Source organism: Pseudorca crassidens, chromosome 16 (genome assembly GCF_039906515.1).
Source record: "Pseudorca crassidens isolate mPseCra1 chromosome 16, mPseCra1.hap1, whole genome shotgun sequence".
Taxonomy (NCBI): Eukaryota; Metazoa; Chordata; class Mammalia; order Artiodactyla; family Delphinidae; genus Pseudorca; species Pseudorca crassidens.
Genome location: NC_090311.1, coordinates 61,822,038 through 61,840,591, shown reverse-complemented (window position 1 = coordinate 61,840,591; position 18,554 = coordinate 61,822,038). Strand labels below are relative to the sequence as shown.

At 52.5% G+C, this 18,554-nt stretch overlaps 1 protein-coding gene across 8 annotated transcripts in view; it reads left to right on the top strand.

Annotated features, from left to right (window-relative positions):
- Positions 1 to 2,140: 2,140 nt before the first annotated feature.
- PALD1 (phosphatase domain containing paladin 1) overlaps positions 2,141 to 18,554 on the top strand; it is a 140,712-nt gene continuing 124,298 nt past the window's right edge. For 4 of the 8 annotated variants that reach the window (XM_067710675.1, XM_067710672.1, XM_067710674.1 and 1 more), the window contains exon 1: positions 2,860 to 3,123. The gene's annotated coding sequence lies outside the window, so the exon portion shown is untranslated. The other 4 variants (XM_067710671.1, XM_067710669.1, XM_067710668.1 and 1 more) reach the window with 4 other exon arrangements.

Sequence of the window (18,554 nt, the reverse complement as noted above, 5' to 3'; positions counted from 1 at the left end):
GGTGGTGGCGGTAGTTCTGGTGGAGGTGCTGGGTCAGTAGGGGTGGGTCCTGAGCCCTCTAGTTTCTGAGATCCTGTTCGGGGACCGCTGATCCTTTCTCAGTGGCTTTTGGGCTTCTGCTCTGAGCTTACAGACTTCTTGGGGAGCTTCTGCGGCAGTTTGCGCTGAGAGAGTTGGCCCAATTGATTCTTCCGTTCTGCCTGGGGTTGGAGAGAGAGGGCAGAGTGCCTTCTTTGGGGTATACCTAGGGCTGCTGTGTCCCTTCCTTCGTCTCTTCCTCAACATTCAGTCCCCTTCCCCCTTCCAGGCCGCTGGGTCCGGTGGGGGGCAGGATCTGGTCCTGCAGGTTTTCTTGTGGTGGGGGGAACCCCCAGCATTTGCTGCTCTGAGCAAGGACTTGGCAGAACTTCAGGGGCTGGGGGCGGGCTGGTGAGGCCTGACGCTGTGATCTGGATGCCATCTGTACCCTGTCTCTGAGATACCTCTAAACCCCCAACCCTCTACTTCTGGGGTCTACCAGCTGAGCCCCGAGGCTGTCTGTTGGAGCCAGAAGGGCAGTGATTCTGGTTCTTCTGGGGACATCTCTGCCCTGGGCTTTTCTGCTTGATTCAACAAGAACACCTACTGTGTGCATGGTGAACATGAATGAATGAATGAATGACCAATGTACCAGACACTGTGCTGGGGACCAAAAGACAGGTCAGACACGGACTTTTGTCCTCCAGGAGCTCAGTCTAGAGAGGCAGCTAGCCACAGATCCCAGGGAGGAAGAGTAGTGTGTGTGTGCATGTGTGTATGTGTGCATGTTTGTATATGTGTATATGTGTGTGCTCGAGCACAGTCTCAGTGCACATACGTACCCCCACCTTAGTCCTGGCTGCAAGGGGGCATTATCCTGGGTAATGCAGGATAACGAGGATGCATTCTCAGTATCCTCAGTATGGCAGGGGCTTCAGCTGGGGAATCTGACACGGGGTGGAGTGGTTTATGAGGTTGTACAAAGAGGAGGAAGGAAGGGAGCAGTACCCAAAGATGGTGCCTACCATGTGCCACATGCCCCGCCAAGGCATCCCATGCCCCAGCTTCCTGGCTTGTCAACACCTCTTTGAAGGAGGACAGGCCATATTCTGGCTGAGGCACTTGAATATCAGGCAGGTTATGTCAGAGACCACACAGGCAGTAAACTACGAGCCAACTTGAGCCTAGCTCTACTGGTCTCTGAAGGTCAGGTCTGCTTCCCAAGGCCACTCCTGGGTCTTCTCCGCTCCTCTCCTCCTCGCACATCTTGGTTGTTACAGGAGGAGGCCTGGAGCTGAGGGCGAGTGTTCCCTGGGCCTCAGTTTCCTCATCCACTAAAAGAGGGATAATAAAAGTAGTTATCTCATAGAATCATCCAGTGAAGCACTTGAGACCTGGGTGCTGGAGACTTGGTAAGAGCACCACAGTCAACAGCCATTCCGCTTGTCTTTATTTGTCCTTAGGGCTCCTATGGACTGCAGGGCCTGCCTGCCCCGCTCCTAGCCCAGCGCCTCTGGCCTGACTTTGGAGAGAGGCGAGGCCTGCGCTGCCTTCATCCTGGGGAGACTCGTACTTCACCGACTCCTGCTGCAGCCCTGATTGTGGGTGAGGCCGGTAGTGACAGGTGAGGAAGACCGATTTCCCCAGTGTGGAGCAGAGTGAAGGAAGAAGTGACTCACCAACCACAGCAAAGCCCATCTCCCCCAGAGGAAACAGTGGCGAGAGAGCGAATGCACTTGGGTGAGTTTGGGGGCACGCGCCAGCGGAGGGCTGGCATGGGCTGCTGGGGCATCGGGGTGCGCCTGGTTGGGCTACCGTGCCCGGTCAGTGGGATCAGTGGGAGGCGGGGATAGGGCCCCTTGGGGGTGGGGATTGTACGTATCACTGTAGGGAGCCATGGGGTGGGGGCAGAGGGACCCCTCCCCTTCCAAAGTTTCTGCCTCATTCTTCCCTTTTCGCCTCTGGGGACTGAGGGTGTCTAGGGCTTGGGAGAAGCCCACGATTGAGTGGACAGTCTGCTTTTTTTTTTTTGCGGTACGCGGGCCTCTCACTGTTGTAACAGGCCTCTCCCGTTGCGGAGCACAGGCTCCGGACGCGCAGGCTCAGCGGCCATGGCTCACGGGCCCAGCCGCTCCGCGGCATGTGGGATCTTCCCGGACTGGGGCACGAACCCGCGTCCTCTGCGTCGGCAGGCGGACTCTCAACCACTGTGCCACCAGGGAAGCCCGGACAGTCTGCTTTTTAAGGGCTCAACCGTTGACTCCTGTGGTGGCTGAGGTCCAGAGAGGGCAATCGCCTATCTCAGGTTGCACAGCACAGCGAGGACTCTTCCGGTGCCCAGCTGCTTGTCTCGGTCCCGCCGAGGCTTGGCCTGGCTTTAAAAAGCAGAGAGCGGCGAGGGCCAGCCGATTTCCCGGGGAGCTGGAGCCTGGGAGGGGGTGTGGCGCCGAGAGCTTTTGCTTCTTTCTCCTGCCAGGGAGGCTGGATGTAGGCTTTGGGCTTCTTCCAGAACTAGACGAACTAACGACAAGGGAAGAGAAGCTGGCTTCCCAGGCCGTCTCCCCTGTCCCAAAGTTTTCCTCGCAGGCGGAGGGTGGATGGGCGAAGGGAGGAAGCGGGGCCGGGAAAGGTGGGGCCAGCCGTTCCCTCCCCGCCAGGCTGCCGCGGCTCTGGAATGCCAATCGGGACGCTGCTTGGTGAGTGTGTCTTTAAATCCGAGACCCCCGCCCCCTTGGCGGCTGGGGCCGGGGCTCGGGCTGGCAGGGCGGCGGCGGGCTCGGTGATTGGCGGCCTGGCCGGATCCGCCCCTCGGCTTGGGGGTCGTGGGGCACGCGGAGCAGAGCGGAGCGGCGCGGCGCGCTCGGGCTGGGGCGGGCAGCTCTCTTCGCCGGCGAGCGGGGCTCCTTCCCTCGTGGCTTCGCCTCGTCGCGCCCGCCCTGCCAGCCTCCGGAGCTGCCTCTGCCCACGGATGGGCTGGGGAAGTTGGGAGGAGCCAGCCGGAGCCCGCGCCGGGCGCGACCCGCCGCTGCCTGACTCGGCGCCCGCCGTTCGGGCGCAGCGCGCCAGCCGCAGGAGCGCGGATGCCCCGGAGTCGCGGGCTGACAGGTACCGATGCGTCCGGACCCGGGCTGGCGAGGGAGGACTGATTCAGGAGTTCTCTGGGCACTCCCGGGCCGGGGCTTCTCCGACCACCCACTCCCCATCCCCCAGCTCGCACGCCTCCCTGGGCTCCGCGGAGAAGAGAGGTCCTGGGCCCCCACCCAGACCCGCGCGGGATCATTGCCTGGGAGAGAAGCGGAACCTCACATATTAAACAGTGAGGAGTTACTGAGTCGTTTTGTCTGTTCGGCTCTGGGCTACCGACTTCCTCGAGGAGGTTTCCCTCGGACTGGGGTAGATGTGAGCTGGCGACACCTCCACTCGTAATGGCTAGGCCTGGGGCAAGGCCCAAGTGCTGGGCTTCCTGTGCAGCTGCGGCGAGGCAGGACGCTTCATGATCCACACCTGGAGTCCCTGGGCTCGTCTTTAGGGGCTTGAGGCCCATGGCACCGGGAAGAGTCCCGAGAACCCAGTGGGTGCAAGCTTTGATGCTGGGCCTCATCTGGTCCTTTTCTTCTGTAGGCCTGGGTCTCCGAGGGGAGCCCCCTTTTCATCTTCAGTGGTTTTTCCTGAAGGGGCAAGAGGCCTGTCAGAAAGCAGAGTGCAGTGTGCGGGAGACTGTTGCCCTGGACTTTCGAAAGTGGCCAGGGTGGTTGGAACCTGTTCTTATCTCTTGGGGAGTCAGAAATGGAAGGAAAGCTCCCTGACTTAGGGAAGCTTCTCAGCTTCCCTACTCTCTCGACCAGAATTCCAGGCACCGACTCCTTGGCTTCCTGCAGAGCAACCTGGACCCGTGACTGAGCATTTCTTAAAAGCCAGGGAGGGTGGGAGTGGTGGAAGGTGTTGGAGGGTTCTCCCCTTAGGTGGCTCAGCCCCACGGGGGGAGACAAGACATAAACACAAAGAAAGTTCACTAAGGCAGGGTTTCAATCCCAGTCCCGGACTAATAGTAATACTAGTGGAAATACCAAGAGCATACACATGATTAATTGCTGAGTGAGTGATACGGTCTGCAGTTGCTAGGGGAGCTGGGATGCAGTTCTCAGGCAGCCGTGCAAATATGTTTAAAATGTTCTGTCTCCATACCCACCCTTTGTGATTACCGTGCTAGTGGTTAGGTCCTCTCACCACTTCCATGGACAGGGCGCAGCTGGAGCGTGCCCCAGCCCCACTCCCAGGTGTTTTTTGTTTTTCTGCTGGTGGATTTCTGAAGAAGCACATTTGGTTTCTGGGGTCAGGCTAACCATAGGACTCTCCCAGCCTCCTTGGGGCTGTTGAGGTTTAGGGTCTAGATCCAGCCTTACAGGAGGAAGTCCTCTCTTCCTTTCGGAAGAGCCTCTATCGCTGGGGGCTGGGGATGAGTTTGTCAGGCTGGAGGCCCTGAGCCAGACACTGTTTCCTGTGAGTGCAGACAGACAATCTTCCCCTCGCTGGCCATCGGGGGTTGGAGTTGGGGTGTTGGAGGTGGGCAGGCCTGGCAGGGCTGGTTTGAGGTGAGTGGTACCTGGGGCATCCTGACCTCACTTCTGAGGTTCTGCTTTGTCTAGGGCTCTGTCCTCTCCCGCATCATCCCTGGCAAGTTTCTGTTTTCTGGAACACTTTGCAGAGGTGGCAGTGTGCTCGTGCCTGTGGCCTTGGGAGCTGTTCTGGGGGTGGGTGTTGCTGAACTCACCCTTTAGCCCTTGGCCGGCACTGTGAGTACTTGGGTGAACACACCCACCTGCCTCCAAACAGGTGGCACACACAGGGTCACCTGGGCACAGGTGGGGAATGCTGGCATGAGGAGAGATGTGCGTGCGTGCTCAGGTTTATAACTGTGTGGGCAAGGGCAGTGAGGAACTGGATACAGATGGACACGAAGGCAGTGGAGGTGGGCAAGCAACCCAAGGCACACGCACGTGCAGGGGCAGACAGTGTGAACACACAAGTGTGGACCACGCACAGGCCGCAGATACTCTATAGATGGACCTACGCTATCATGGAGATTTGGCTGATGGAAGTGGACAGACATATGGGTGGGCTCACGGAAGCACAGACAGGGACGTGAGCTGACATTCACCAACGCGAGACATGGAGCCACGTGGACGTGCCTTGAATCCTGGGCAGACATGGAGTTGGCTCTGGGCACCTGGGACACACACAGACACTTACACCTGCTGAATCTTCCGACAGCAGAGGGCAGAACACAGTCGGAGGTAGGTACCAAGATATAGTCCGAGGCAAGTGGTGCTCAGTTATCCCTGTGACTCTGCGTGGCAGCAGTGCCTGAAAGCTGACCTGTTTGGGGTGGAGGTGGTACAGGTGCTGTGTGGTGTGGCTTCATTTCTGGACTCCCGCTTTGGAGTTTGAAGACCCCAAGGGGCTCAGTATCCTCTGTTTCACCCTGAGAGTTCTTTGACCTCCCTCCTCCCTAAGTTACAGGGCTGGGTGCATGCCTTAAACACCATCAGGGACTTCTTGAACTTTGAGGCTCATCTCCCCTGGGTCTCCAGAGCTTCTGAAGTGAGGTCGTGTGGTCAGGGTAGGGGAGGTACCTGGCTGGGGACTCTCCTTCTGAGCCCAAGCCTGAGAGTTTTTGGCAGGGAAGGGACAACCCCTGGGAAAGAGAAAGAGTAGATATGCAGTTGGGTCTTTGATGAGACCTTTGCTTTCTGGTATGGACTGCCCCTCCCCCTAACCCTTGGACAGGGAAGGCCCTCCTGCCCCCAATCTGGCTATGGCTCAACCTGGAGATTGGGAGATACAGCTCGACACTAACTCACCCTGTTACCTGGGCAAGTTACTTAATGTCTTAACTAACTCATCTTTAAAGTGAAACGTCTCGTCTTTAAAATGGTGCCAGTAACCCCTTGCCCTTGGGGCGTGGTGAGGGTTAAATGTGAGATAATCAGTGGAAAGTGTGTGGCCCAGGGTCTGGCACAGAGCGAGCACTGTCAGTGGAGCCTTGGTGACCAGCCTTCCCCTGTGGCCAGGACTCTCCAGAGCTGCTTCAGCAGCCAGGTGCCTGGCCCTGGGAAGGAAGGCTAGCAGGCCAGGCACCTCTGGTTTGAAACATGGAGGGCTTTGTCCTCACCTCCTGCCCACCAGTCGCTCCTTAGCCCTGTGGGACCTCTGCACGCCTGCAAGCAGGATGTATGAAGCTTGGGTCTGCCTCCCGCTGGGCCTCTGGGAGGGGAGCCAGTGGTTTGCTAAGAATAGCCCCAAATTATGGCTCTGCCTCCCAGCGGGCAGCCGTGCATCTTCCCAGCCTGGGCCAGGGGGCTTGCAGATGGGCCTTTTGTGTTTCCTGGAACTGGTGCTCAGCACCGGGATGAGCTTGGGAGCAGCAGGCCGGATCTGGGAGGAGGCCCTGCTGTTCTTCCTAGGTGTTTGGCTGGGACCTGGGGAAAGAGAAGGTCCGGGGAGAACTAGTCTTTAAAATCTCTGAGTTCCTCTTACACTTAGAGCTTGTCCTGACAAGTGACCCATCTTCCTACCCCTCAACAGACCTGTAGCGATTAAGAATACCGGAGGCTTCCCTGGTGGCGCAGTGGTTGAGAGTCCGCCTGCCGATGCAGGGGACACGGGTTCGTGCCCTGGTCCGGGAAGATCCCACATGCCGCGGAGCGGCTGGGCCCGTGAGCCATGGCCGCTGAGCCTGCGCGTCCGGAGCCTGTGCTCCGCAACAGGAGAGGCCACGACAGTGAGAGGCCCGCATACCGCAAAAAAAACGAATACCGGGCCCGGAACCAGACCACTATGGTCTGAATTTCGGCTTCCTCTCTTGCTAGCTGTATGGCACCAGACAATTCACTTAACCTCTCTGTGCCTGATTCCCTTGTGTAGCAGGATTAATAATAGTAACTCCCTTATGAGAATGTCACAAGGGTGAAAGGAGGTGGCACATGGAGAGCCCTTGGGGTAGTGTGTGGCTCATAGTAGGTGCTCAGTAAACATTAGGTGCTTCTATTACCATGGTTCCAGTTAATCTCAGCAGAGGGAGAGACCTGTGAGGCCCCAGAGGCCAGGCTGTTTGCACAGTGCCTCATGGTGGAAAGGCAACAGGATGGCTTCGTGGTTCCAATTCCTGGGCTTTCCTGCCCCCAGGTTCAGTATGAGGTGCAGGGGACCAAAGGTGAGTGAGACTCAGTCACTGCCAGATGAGAGAGGCACATGTCTACCTTCTCCCACTGGTACCTTCCCAGGGCCTGTGCCAGCTGTGATTGGAGCCAGAGGGAGGGAAGGGCTTGCCTGGGGATGGGGTCATGCTTCAGGTGGGCTTTGAAGGATGGCCAAGAGTTTGCAAGGATGAGAAAGGCTTCCCAAGCAGAATGAGCAGCCCATGCAGAGATGTGACAGCTTGGCGTGTTTAGGGAACGTGAGAAGATCCACGGACCTGGGGTGGGACCCACGCTCAGCACTCCTGGCCTGTCAGGAGAGACCTTTCTGCGACCTGCTGTCCCTCCCACACTGGGCTCAGAGGTAGCCCTGGTGTGCCTCTTAGGACATAAGCTAGAGGTCCCCCGGAATTCTGACCTCCCCCTTTCCTTTAAAGAATCACATTCACTGTCCCCCCATTCTCCAGGGGACCTTCCCACCCTCTTATAAATGCCTGCCAGCCCTTCCTGGGACCCCTCATTATTGAGCTGGGGACTCCAGACTGCTCTCACCCCAGCATCAACATGCCTGTTTTTGCTCTTAGCTGAGATGCCTATAGGTTAACAGGTCCCCTTCCTCAGGAATGAACTGAAGCCTTTGAAACCTCTCCTAAGGAGTGAATGTCTAATAGTAGAATTAGAAGGTGTTTTATTTCCTGTAACTGACATGTGGACTGGCTTTAGCTCTGAAGGATGCCCCTGCTTGGGCTGGAGCTGGGGCACACTGATGAGGGAGAGACATGGGGCATCTGGGGTTACCTCCATGCCCATGGCAGGCAGTAGAAAGCATCTTGGAACTGGGTGTGCCGCTCCTGACCCTGCGGGCTCCCAGGGAGCTGGGCTTTCAGAAATTCCAGGAGGAGGGAGGGTGTGGTGCTGGGACAGCTGTGGGTGCACGGCTTGGCTTCTCTCCCTCGCCCATGAGAAACAGCCCCACTGCCAAGAGGCTGGGTCGGGGGCATGTCGGGGGGCGGGGGAGGAGAGAAGTGAGTGCCCTCAGGTGACCTTGGGCTTTGCCGGACTCTGCATCCTGCTGAGCCCCAGGCTCTGCCTATCTGCAGGCGGTGTGTCTTCTGTCCTGGCCCTCCCCAGAGTGGAGGACCGGGACACTGGGCATTTTTGAAGATTCTGTTTAGAAAGCACAGAGGGGAACTTCTCCCCTTTTCCTTTTCCTTTTCTTGGAACTGCAGACCCCAGAAAGGAGTTCACCCCTCTCCTGCCCGTCACAAAGTGGCTGGTGGACGTGTCCACTTTGACTGCTGCCCTCTAGTTACTGAGTCCTTCTCCTGGGTCCCTGACGTTGGTGCCGACCCCTCAACTCCCCAGGGCCCTGACTGGCAGGACCTAGAAGACCTCATCCACCCTGGATCTGATCGGAACCCTCCCTACCCCCATCCTTGCTTTAGCCTTCGTTAGACCACCCGCTTGGTGGTGCTCACTCCCTGCCCCCGTGGCAGCCCCGTCTGTTGGTGGAGCTCGCAGACTTTGGGAGTCTCCTGCAGGTGCTGTGCTGGCTTGCTCCGAGGCCTGTCGGGAAGCTCTGGTTTTCAAATGCCCCAGAGCCAAGGGCCTCTCTGGAGATCGGCCCCGGTGCCGCAGAGCCTTCCGGGGAAGTGCAGAGCAGGTCTCTCTCTTCTGCTGGGTGTAGATGCTCTGAACTGGGTCTGAGGCATCGGTGGATAAGCCCGGGACCAGCAGTTGACTGCTTCCTCTGAGCCCAGTTTTCTCATCTGCAAAATGGGCGTAATAAATTTTTACGTCTACTTAAAATTAAAAAAAAAAAATTGAGGTGAAAGTCACTTGACGTAAAATTGACCATGTTGAAGTACACAGTCGAGTGGCATTGAGTACATTCGCAGTGTTGTGGGACCACCACTTCCATCAAGTTCCAAAACATTTTCATCACCCCAAAGGAAGACCCCTTTCTCATTAAGCACTGACTCCATTCCTTCTACCTCACTTAGAAAGGAAGTTTTATTGAGGTACACATACCATAACAGTCACCCAGCCTAGGGGGCAGCTGGCTGAGTGTCGGTGAAGGTCATGGGCGTGCAGCCCCACTCCAGTCGAGTGTGTGAACGCTTCCATCACCCAGAAGCTTTCCTGGGGCTCCCCTGCCGTCAGTAGCCACTCCCACGCCTGGTCCCAGGCCGCTTATCTCCTGTCACTCTGGTTTTGCTTTTTTCTAGATTTTCACATAAGTAGACTCAGGCAGTTAATAGGTATATTTTATTTCTGCCTATTCAACTAAGCGTAATGTTCTCGAGTCTCGTCCACGTTGTCCTGTGTTCCAGGAGTGCCTTCCTTTTTCATCCCAATGTGTGCGGGGAGCATAGCTTGTTTACCGAGTTTCCAGTTGATGGATGTCTACCCTGCTTTTGAAAATGTTTTCAGTTAAAAGAAAATTAAGTAGTTATCTTTATGAAGGATTCAGGTAGTAGCTTCAGAGAGAGAGAGAGAAAGTAAAATCTGAAAGCCACTTCCCCCTCCTGACTGACTCTCTTCCCCCGAGGCATCCCTCTCAGCAATTTGTGAATATCCCACCGTCTTCTTTTCTGTGCCTCTGTGTGAGTTTGTATAGTTTCGGTTTGGGGATATAGATGGGATGGCACTTGGGCCACGGTTCTGGGGCCCGCTTCTTCACTTAGCCCTTGGTCTTGGGGGTGTTCCCAGCACAGCCGTCTGAGTTCTCCGTGTTCCCTGGGAGCCAGCCCTGAGCTGAGGGCCCAGAGGTGGGGGCCTGGGCCAGATGAACAGGTGTCCACTCCCTCCCCCTCCTCCGGCTCCGAGCTGGGGCTCAGTGAACCTTTGGGGAGACAGAAGGCGGCTTCCTGGAGGTGGTCAGTTCCAAGAGGTTTGTGGAGGGAGGGAGGCATTGGGACAAAAGGGGTCCGTCTGTCAGGGGTGGACGTGCACTCCTGCTGGCTTCAGCAGCGCCTCCCACCCAGCAGCTGCCGGCAGGGGCTTCCTCTTCCTGTCTCTGTAAAGTGCCGCTGGAAGGAATAGGCCCAAGGAGAGGGAGATTTGCTGGGTCGACAGAAGATGGGCCCTTGAGGCCTCCCTTCTTCTTGCCGCGGACTTGACCCTTGCTGAGGCTGGAGGCAAGCAGCGTGCTTGGATAGGGACCCTGTCCTGCGGGCAGGCTGTGCCGGGTGAGTGTGGGTGAAGGGTGGGGATGTTGGCTGCCTCCCCTGGATGGGGACTGCCTGTGCTCAGATGTGCTGGCTCCTGGCTCTACGCCATCCCCAGCCAGCTGGGTCACTGAGGTGCTGAATCTTTATTGTCATGCTTCTTTCCTTGAGGCTGCCTCTGATGTATACTGAATCACATTCCCTGCATACTTACTGACATTGGTTGTTTTCATTGTTTTTAAGTTTTTCCGAATTTAATAATTCAAATAGTGCCTTAATGCTGTTGTATGAAGTGGATTCCAAGAGATAGGAATCCTGTGTTGTGGTGTCTGAGGGCAGCCACCTGCTCACCCAGGGTGGGCTTGGCTTGTGACTTAGGGTTTCATCTTAGCCTCTGTCTCCTGAGCCCTTGGCCACAGTGTAGGGGGAGGAAGAGTAGAGTAGGCCTGAAAGGGAAGCGGTGAATAGGTGGGTTTGTTGATTTCCCTGTGATTTTTCCAGCGCAGTGCAGCTCAAACCTGGGTAATAGGTCGACCCATCCCCCGCTTTTAAAAATAGCTTTATTGAGATTTAACTCACAAGCCATACAGTTCAGTGATGTAAAGTGTACAGTTCAATAGCTTTTAGTGTATTCAAAGAGTTGTACATCTGTCCCTATAGTCTAATTTTACAACATTTTCATTAAACCAGAAAAATACCCTGTACTCATTAGTCATCAGTCCCCACCCCACAAGTCTGCTTTCTGTCTCTATAGATTTGCTTGTTCTGGACATTTCATATGAATGGAATCATAAGTATGTCTGGACTCCCTTTTCAAGGAAAGAAAAAGCCTCACCTGTTGATTTAAATTTTCTTATTAGAATATAACTTAAATGTACAAATATAAAACTAGGTGTAAGTGCCTCAGACTTACATAGTTTTTACATAAGTATAAAGCAAACGTGAAATAAAGCCAGAAAAAAACTAATAAAACCAGAAAGCCGGCCCATTTCAAATGAGCAATGTTAATTTAATTGGAAGGACGTGAACTGAAATGAAATTGCCGTCGTTGGGTTGATAGCAGAGAGCTGGCCCCTTCTGTTTCCCCTGCTTCTGTCACTTGTGCCTGCTGGGCTGGCTGGCTGGTTTGGGGTGATTCTGATTACAGTTGTCCCTCGGCAGCATCCTGGGTGGGGGAATTGGTTTCAGGACCCTCACGGATTCCAAAGTCAAGATGCTCAAGTCCCTTGTATAAAAAACGGCACAGTATTTGCATATAACCTATACACATCCTCCCCTATCTTTTAAATCATCTCTAGATTACTTATAATACCTAGTATAATGTAAATGTTATGTTGATCGTTGTAAATACAATGTAAATGCTATGTAAATAGTTGCCAGCACACAGCAAATTCAAGTTTTGCTTTTTGGAACTTTCTGGAATTTTTTTTTTTTCCCCAAATTTTTTCAATCTGAGGTTGGTTGAATCCGAGCATTACAGAACCCAAAGATGTGGCTGGCCGACTATACCCACCTTTGAGCCTGAACTGCCAATGAGTAATCCCCAAATGGCTGTTTTAATAGTACACTTGATAACCTGGAAAGCTGGCTCATTTGATCAAAGATACGGGTGTAATCATGGCGTTATTGAAATCTACATATAGTGGCTGTTAAGCCCACTTCTCGTGGGAATCCGGAATTTGGCACAGAGATGGGCTTTGCTCTATTCACGTGGATGCTCTCAACATGAACACAGTCCTGACTGCTAAGAGATTGGGCCTTTGAACTGGGCACATCCAGGCTGCCATGGGCTACAGGGTGGCTCAGTTCTCCACCCCACCCCCTTCTCTTCTTTGAAGCACAACCTTTGTTTGTGTTGTGCGCAGTGATGTCATTTGGCCTTCACAAAGAAGGAACTGAATCATAAACACAGGAGCAGGCCGGAGCCCCAAATTGCACAGCAGCACTTGCTTGTGAGATGGTCATTTGGATGTCCCAGGGCATGCTCTCATTATTTTAAAAAATTTTTTTATTATTATTTTTTATTTTTGAACATTTTTATTAGAGACTTTTTAAAATTGAGGTGAAATTCATATAACATAAAATTAACTGTTTCAAAGTGTGCAATTCAGTGGTATTTAGCACACTCACAAAATTGGGCAACCATCACGTCTACCTAATTCCAAAACATGGAAAAAATTTTTATTTTATTGTGGTAAGAACACTTAACATGAGAACTACCCTCTTAACAAATTTTTTTTTTTTTTTTGCGGTATGCGGGCCTCACACTGTTGTGGCCTCTCCCGTTGCGGAACACAGGCTCCGGACACGCAGGCTCAGCGGCCGTGGCTCACGGGCCCAGCCGCTCCGCGGCACGTGGGATCTTCCCAGACCAGGGCATGAACCCGTGTCCCCTGCATCGGCAGGCGGACTCTCAACCACTGCGCCACCAGGGAAGCCCATAATATCTTACTTTTGACTATAAGGACAATGCTGTACAGCAGATCTCTAGAGCTGATTAACCTTGCTTAAGCGAAACTTTGTGCCTGTTGATTAGGAACTCCCCATTTCTCCCTTCGCCCAGCCCCTGGCAACCACCATTCCATTTATGAATTTGACTACTTTAGATCCCTCATGTAAGTGGAAGCATGCAGTATTTGTCTTTCTGTGACTGGCTTATTTCACTTAGCGTAATGTCCTCAAGGTTTGTCCATGTGCTCGCATACTGCAAAATTTCCTTCTTTTTAAAGACTGAGTAATATTCCATCGTGTGTATGTACCATTCATCCATCGATGGACGTTTGGGTTGCTTCCCCCTCTTGGCTGTTGTGTCTCATGCTGTAGTGAACGTGGGTACGCTAATACCTCTTTTGAGATCCTGATTTCAGTTCTTTTGGATAAATACCCAGAAGTGGGATTGCTGGATCATCTGGAAGTTCTATTTTTAATTTTTAGGAACCTGTGTGCAGTTTTCCACAGTGGCTGCACCATACTACGTTCCCACCAACAGCGTGCAAGGGTTCCAATTTCTCCACATCCTTGCCAACACTTGTCTTTTGTTTTTTTGATAATAGCCATCCTGACAGGTGTGAGGTGATATCTCATTGTGCTTTTGATCTGCATTTCCTTGATGATTAGTAACGTTCAGTATCCAAAACATACTCATCACCCCAAAGGAAACTCTGTATCTATAAAGCCGTCACTCCTGATTCCCCCTCTCCCCAGCCCCTGGCACCACTAATCTACGCTCTTGTCTCTGTGGATTTACCTCTTTTGGGTATTTCATAGAAATGGAATCATACGATACGTGACTTTTTGTGTCTGGGCTTCTTTCACTTGGTGTAGTGTTAGCAAAGTTCGACTACATTGTAGTGTGTATCGGTGCTTCATTTCTTTTTGTGGCTGAATAATAATCCACTGTGTGAATATACCACGTTTTGTTTATCCATTTATCATTTGACGGACATTTGGATTGTTCCTACCTTTTGGCTGTTGTGACTAGAACATTCATGTACCTGTTTTCAGTTCTCTTGGGTATGTACCTAGGAATGGAATTGCTGGGTCATATGATAATTCCATGGTTAACTGTTTGGATTTGATATTCTGGAATTAGGTAATATTGATGGTTGTACAACAATGTGAATGTATTAAATGCCACCGAATTGTGTATTTTATAAGAGTGAACTTCATGGTTATGTGAATTAAATCCCAGTGGTGAGGGGGACAGGGGAGAGCTCACGGATCCCGAAGCAGACATCCTTGGAGTCTGGATCGAGTCATATTCTCAGCTCTGGGCAACCCAGAGTCCTCGTCACCTCTTGGGATCCTGTGGGCTTCCTGGGTGGTGAGGACACTGGGCTTCAGCCCCATTGTCCCTGTTTGGGGTGGTAGGTGGGAGCTGTCTGCCTCCCAGCCTTAAATCGCCCTGGCCCTTTCTGGCTTCTAAATGAGAGGTGCTCACTGTAGAACTCAGTGCCCTCAGTTTCTCCACCTGTGATGTGGGCCCGTGAGCAGCCAGCCGTGGCCGTGGCCCGGGCTCTGTGGGCAGCAAGGCCTGTAGTGGGTCAGACGTGTGGCAGGTCAGACCTCCGATGCCACCTTCCCCTCTCTGGCTTTCGTATTGCTTTCCAGAGGGAGCCGCACAGGCCTCAGGACTGGCTCCTCTTTCTTTTCAGGTCTCCAGGGCCTGCTGCTTCCTTCTGAGCTTGCATGGAATGGAGACCATGGCTGCCCTGTCTGTCTGCTCAGCCCTCACTGCACATGCTTCCCCCTTTGTCCCATCTCAGTGAGTGGCAGCCCCGTCCCTTAGTTGTTCAGGCCAAACCTGAAGTCATCTGTAGTTCCTCTGTGTCTCTCACACCTCAGAAACGCGTCAGCAGGTCCTCTTGGCTTACCTTCAAAATGGGTCCAGGACGAGCCATGCTGCGGGCCCAAGCCGCTAGCATCACTTGCGCGGTTGCGGAAGACTCCTAACAGGCTGTTGGCTTTCGTGCTCGGCCCCCGACAGCCTCTTCTAGCACAGCAGCAGGGTGACCTTGTTGGAATGTGAAAGTCAGCCCAGGGCACTTCTCTGCCCAAGCCCCCCCTAGTAGTTCCACATTTACCTACAGAGAAGGCCAGTGTCCTTACTGTGGCCTCCATCTAGTACCCACCCGCTCGCTCTCACCCTGCTCCAGCCGAACCGGCTGCCTCACGGCTCCTGCAAAACATTGGGAACACCCCACCTCAGGGCATTTGCACAACTGGTCCCTTGACCAGGGATGCTTTTCCTCCCCAGAGCCACATAGCTTGCCATGTAACTTCCTTCAGGTCTTTACTCAAATGTGAAGCCTCCCTTGGATACCCTACAATTCCATGCCTCGTCTCCATAACCCTTTTCTTTCTTATCAGTTATCACCTCCTGATATACCATATATTTTACTAATTTATCTAGTTTATTTCTGTGTCTCCAGCTAGCGTGTATGAGGCAGGAAGTTTTATTCTGTACTGTTAGCTCCTAGAACAATGCCCTGCACATAGTAGATGCCCCAGAAACGTTTGCAGAAGGGCTGCATCAAGAGGGAGTGAATTGGGCCATTTTATAGATGAGGAAGCTGAGTCTCAGAAAGGTTCACTTGAACCTAGTCTCTTGACTCCCAGTGCCCTTTTGCTGAGCCATAGTTCCACCTCCTTCTCCCTATGGCCCTGTGTCTAGGGACAGCCATGCTAACCCTCGTGGGTGTGAGACTTCCCAGCTCCCCTTAGGAAGCTCCCTTGGTTAAAATGGTAACTACGGAGTTGGCGTTCATGCAGGTGATGGGACAGCCTGCCCCGTTTGTTGAGCGCTCACTCTGTGCTAGGCGCTGGGCTCAGCAGCTTAGATGGATTTGTTTCTCAGTTAAACCTCGCCGCATCCTAAGGAGGAAGAGCTGTCATTTACCCCATTCTGTGAATTGGGTGTGGAGAGCTTTTGTGTGGAAACTGAGAGCTTTCATGTGGGCAAAAATGGAAAGGATCCATAACTTCTTGAACCAATGAGGATGTGTCTTAAGCAATTCTGGTTGCTGTAGGATGTGCTACAACCGTTTGGAAAAGTAACATGGCACTTAGTTACTCTAGTTTTTAAAACGCACGTGCCTTTTCATCTAAGCAGTCCAAATTTTGGGGGCCTGTCCTAAAGAAGTCAGACTATCAGGACGTAAGGCTTTGTGCACAGGGATTGAGTGGCCGTGCCCCAGAGACCACACTGTCTCCTTTCACTTCTGCATTCTCCCCACGCAGGACCCTGGCACGGGCTGTGTTCCTCTTCCTGGCCTGCTTTTCACGTGGCCCAAACCTTCCTGTTCTTTAGATGTCAGCGTAGGCCTTCCGTGACCATCATATCTACAATATAGATGGTCCCCAACTTACAGTGGTTCGACTTATGACTTTTTGATTTTAAGATGGCGTGAAAGAGACATGCAGTCAGTAGGAACCGTACTTGGAATTTTGCATTTGGATCGTTTCTTGGGCTAGTGATGTGCGGTGCGCTCCTCTCCCGTGATGCTGGGCAGCAGTAGCCACAGCTCTGTCAGCAACGCGGTCACGAGGGTAAACAACCGATACACATATAACCATTCTGCACCCATACAACCGTTCTTTTCACTTTTGGTATAGTATTCAATAAATTACACGAGGGATTCAACACTGTGTTATAAAATAGGCTTCGTGCTAGATGATTTTGCCCAACCGTAGGCTAATGTAAGTGTTCTGAGAATGTTTAAGGTGGGCTAGCTAAGTTGTTCAGTAGGTGAGGTGTGTTAAATGCATTTTTGACTTGTGATATGTTCAATTTATGATGGGTTTATTAGGAGGTAACCCCGTCATAAGTTGAAGATCTGTATGTCCTTTTCCTGCCTTCCTCATTTTCTATCTCAGCATCTCAGCCCTTGGGGCCCTCATCAGAGTGTATGCAATGTGTCACTGTTGTATTTCTTTTTTTAAAAATAAATTTATTTTATTTATTTTATTTTTGGCTGCCTTGGGTCTTTGTTGCTGCGTGTGGGCTTTCTCTAGTTGTGACGAGCAGGGGCTACTCTTCGTTGCGGTGCACGGGTTTCTCATTGCTGTGGCTTCTCGTTGTGGAGCACGGGCTCTAGGCAGGCGGGCTTCAGTAGTTGTGGCACGTGGGCTCAGTAGTTGGAGCTCACGGGCTCTAGAGCGCAGGCTTAGTAGTTGTGGTGCACGGGCTTAGTTGCTCCGTGGCATGTGGGATCTTCCCGGACCAGGGCTTAAACCCGTGTCCCCTGCATTGGCAGGCGGATTCTTAACCACTGCACCACCAGGGAAGCCCCACTATTGTATTTGTTTGTTGACTCCCTCCCTCTCTTCCTCTCTGTTGTGGGAACGTCTGCTCCCAGGTTCCTATCTGGTTGACATGGTTAATACTTAGTAGCTCTTTGTTGAATGAGTAGTGATACAATGAAATGACACACCACCATTTAACAGGGTTGGAGTTATATGTAATTAACTGGGAGGGGCTGTTTGTGTTGTCTTGCTAAGGAGAAAAAGCTTGTTGTAGAAGGAAGCTTAACAGGTGGGCTTGGAGGGGGATGGAACAGGCATAAACTTTTTCTTTGTACATCCTTGTTTGACTTGTGGCATTAAGTACAAATTTCGTAATAAAAAATGTGGCCAACAGCAACAAAAAAAATCACAGAAGAAAAGATCATGTCCAGTCAGAGGGAGCATGAGGACTTGAGCCCTGGTCCTTGTGACTCCCAGCCTGTGTTCTTACCCACCACCCAACACCTTCCATAACCTTTCCACATCTAGCTTCGCAGTGTCGCCTCACTGCAGCCCTCAGAGGAGGACAGAGTATGAGTTATTAGCTGTTTGTATTTTATTTTGTAAATTGAGGTAGAATTTTCAGACAGTAAACCAGGGCGTGGTTTGATGAATTGTTACAGGTATATCACCTGTGTAACCCATACCCAGGTCAAGATATAGAACATTATCAGTGGGCTGAGAGATTCCCTGGGGTCCTTTCCCAGTCAGTTACCAGACTCTCCCATCCTCTCAAGTGGCTGTGCTGCTGAGTGCCTTTCAAGGATGAGTCTTGCCTGTTCTTGATTGGATGTGATTGGAACCATATGGTATGAGCTATTTTTATCTGGCTTCTTCTGGCTTCTTCCTCTCAACATGAACTCTGTGATTCATATGTGTTGCTACAGCGTGTCTTTTTCATTGCTGTGTAGTATTCCATTGTGTGGATATATCACTATATATATATATATATATATATATATATATATGTATTTTTTTTTTCCCCCCCTATAGATGGACTTTTGCCTAGTTTCCAGTTTTGGGGGTATTATGAGAAAAGCCGCTGAACACTCTTGCCTGTGGACACAAACACTCACTTCTCTAGGATGTAGATCCAGGGGTGCTTGCTGGGTGCTGGGATGGAACCCAGAAGGGGAAGTACTTGCTCAAGGTCACATGATGACTCATGGGTGAAATCAGCCTGTCTACCCCACCCCCAAGCCCTCTCACCCTGCTCTTACCAACACTTTTCCATCCCTGGCCTGCTTCTTTTCACCCCAGCCTTGTGGAGGGTCAGACCCGTCCTCGTACCCGAAAGAGCCTCACCGAGCGGCTTTGTCTGGGGCTGGCGCATGCCTGGCTGGGACCACCTTCTCTAGCAGGCCCTCCCAGGCCGCAGAGGCAGCCT